This window comes from Salvelinus fontinalis, chromosome 38, assembly GCF_029448725.1.
Source record: "Salvelinus fontinalis isolate EN_2023a chromosome 38, ASM2944872v1, whole genome shotgun sequence".
In the NCBI taxonomy this organism is placed as follows: Eukaryota; Metazoa; Chordata; class Actinopteri; order Salmoniformes; family Salmonidae; genus Salvelinus; species Salvelinus fontinalis.
Genome location: NC_074702.1, coordinates 23,031,145 through 23,034,122, shown reverse-complemented (window position 1 = coordinate 23,034,122; position 2,978 = coordinate 23,031,145). Strand labels below are relative to the sequence as shown.

The window sequence follows — 2,978 nt, the reverse complement described above, 5'->3', positions numbered from 1 at the left end:
ACATGATATAAAAAGTATACTTTAACCATGTTTTCAGACTTTATAGTGTTTGTTTATATTTACTTTGTTGACACGCATGGAGTAAAACCAGCTCATATTTTGGGTTCTGATATGGTAAGATAGTTGAACTCAGCTCAGGCATTTATAAGTTATATTCTTCAGGAATCAATGGGTACATATCATCACTTTATAATTCCAAAAATGTGTGTAGGAACTGCTGATTGCCCCTTTAAGATTTAATCGTGATGTGGACCATAAATGTATGTTTTGGTCTGTAACCACGTGCAGAGCAAAGAGGTATTCCATGTCAAAGAGCAGTTCCTGTCCGTGAGGAACAAGCTGGACGTACTGTCCACCCAGCGGGAGGACATTGACTGTGAGATTAAGAAGGGCCAGCTGGATTCCTATTACTTCTCAGTGGAGGAGAACATCAGGAACCAGTTCCGGAAGTACATGGACATTCTGGAGGCCAAGCCACAGTTTCAGGTGGTCAAGAAGAGGCTGTTTCTGGAGCACCGGAGGGGAGAAGAACCTGTATTGGCTGTAAGATGCTCTGATGGGCACCAACAGCTTTGGGTAGTCCATCTTGTAGTTGGTGGAGAGGTAAAGTGTTCTTAACCATGCTAAATGGGTCTTTATGCATCTGTGGAGCATGTCATTGGTTGAGTATTTTAGTTTGACAACACTTGTGGAATGAATTTGAACTGTTAACTTGTGATTATGGTAAATAGGATGATACATTTGATTGTTATTCACAACAGCTGAGTGGTTGGTTCTCCATTTGTCTCAGATAAGAGGCGAGGAACAGGCGCCTACTGGAGGACTTCTGTGTGAGGACGAAGGAGCTCTTCTGCCTGGGCCTAATTGCCCTGCTGAACCACTGTGCCCTCACCAAGGGACCAGGTGAGGAACAGGAAACCATCCATAACTGGAGCAGCAAAATCAGGGAGGTGGAATCAAAGATGAAGGCATGCATCGAGGCCTGCGTAGCAGCCTTCCCTGAACAGGCTTGCCTTGAAGCCCAGCATCTTCTCCAGGAAAAAGAGGAACGCAATCTTCAGGTCACGGCTCAGGAAGTACAGGAATTCCTCACCAGGAAGTACGACTGGGTGAGCTGGTTGGTCCGAGTGGTCAACCACTCTGGCAGCAGCTATCGGAACTGGCGTGCCGGGGTACCACTTCCAACACATGGTCGGTCAGAACTGGTTTGAGGTGCTGCAGGTGAACGATACCTTACCTGGTGATTTCCTACAGCACCAGTCCCCAACCGGTGCCCCGCGACTGCATCCGGCAACTGATGGAGGGGCCGGGGAAGAAGGGTGATGCCCAGGCCATGGTGGAGGTCCTGGAGAAGCAGCTGGCAGGGTTCGTGGTGCATGCTGTCAGTCACCACAAGGAGAGCGAGGCCACCTGGAGCTTCCCTGAGGACTGCCACTACTGGGAGAGGCACAAGAATGTGGCGTTGTGCGTACACTCAGAGTGATGCTGATAGAGGTGCAACAAGTCAGACAAATAGGGATCATTATGTTGTCAACCTGAGGGGTTATTCTAAATTCTGATTTGACCAACTCAAAGAGGATGTGTGGGGAATTATGGTAAATTGGGTGATTAGGTTTTGTGAATACACCATGTAGTTTGTCCTAGCTATTACGTAATACTATGCACTGTGTATAGCAAGTAGCTTTGGTGGCAATTAGATTCACTGCATAGAAATCTGAATGTATTGCTAATTTGAGGCAGTGTTAAAATAGCCCAGTGTTTGCAGAGTATTTCATTAACTGTATATGCATTTTATTATTATAAGTGACTAACTCCTACCAAAGCTTATGACCACATTTTATTCAATACTCTCTCATAGTTAAATAGCTTAACTCAATGCATCTTACCCTACTGCCAAATACTCATAATAATGAATAACCTTGCTGCCCACAATTCCACAGAGATGATTTTGCTGAGATTGCAGCTGGTGAGCTGTGCTCTCATTTTGTCTCTCTATGACACAGGCTGGCCTACATTACAATAAAAGAGAACATGGAAGCTGTTTTGCCATCCGGGAAAACGACTTGGCACTCAGTGTTTTCTACTGTGCCTTGTCTTCACAATACACTCAAAGTCTTGCTTCTGAACTCATATCAAGCACGCTGCAGTAGCAGAACTTTAATGGTATTACCTCCCAAGCTGTGCCTATTTGTGAACACATTATTCATGCCAGTTGTTACAGCATGGATGTGAAGTGATGTTTAATTGACTAATCTTTCAAATTCGTACTAATTCAGTCATAATAAAAACATCTAATTCTACATTTGTCATTATGCTTCGTGACAATAAACGGCAACACATTGTCGTGGAGAATCGTCTCAGAAATATAACACTCTTACAAGAACTTGTGAATTCAATATACACTTTAATACAAAGTAGCAAAACTGAGCCCTTCCATGGAAGGACCCTATCACAAACGTAACAGAGCCGAGCCCCTCCATGGAAAGAGACTCAATTCTCATATTACAGACTCCTGCCTTTATAGGATTCTGTCTTTGCATAACGTATAGAGTCCCCTCCCTCTATATGAAAATAGCTTCCCTTGACTTTGCTCCATGATTATCTTTTAATCTCAGAGCTTGCTTGTTCACGCCCACTAACGCTCATATCTGCTTTTGGTTAGGTTATAACGATGACAGAACCCTTTTCAAGTCCTATTAATAATGCATGCATTGCATGCTTATGTTTTACGTGTTAGTCATCAGTTATCTTGCTTCCATCTTTCTTCCTGTATCCTGCTGACCATAGTATGTCCAGCTGTCATAAATGTACATATGGTCTTGGTAAATGTACTCTTTCAAAAATAGAGTATAGCCTGGGTGTCATATGGCCTGGGTGTCCTCTTCTCTTAAAATGCATGTCCTTGCTACTTCACCCTGGCAACTAGACCTATTTATATTTAATGCTCAGCTCTCCTTAATGGTTTGCTCCAACAACAT

The 2,978-nt window shown here is 43.6% G+C and overlaps 1 pseudogene; it reads left to right on the top strand.

The window, feature by feature from the left end:
* The first annotated feature begins 258 nt into the window (after nucleotides 1–258).
* Nucleotides 259–2,286, top strand: LOC129837557 (protein rapunzel-like; annotated as a pseudogene).
* The last annotated feature ends 692 nt before the right edge of the window (nucleotides 2,287–2,978 follow it).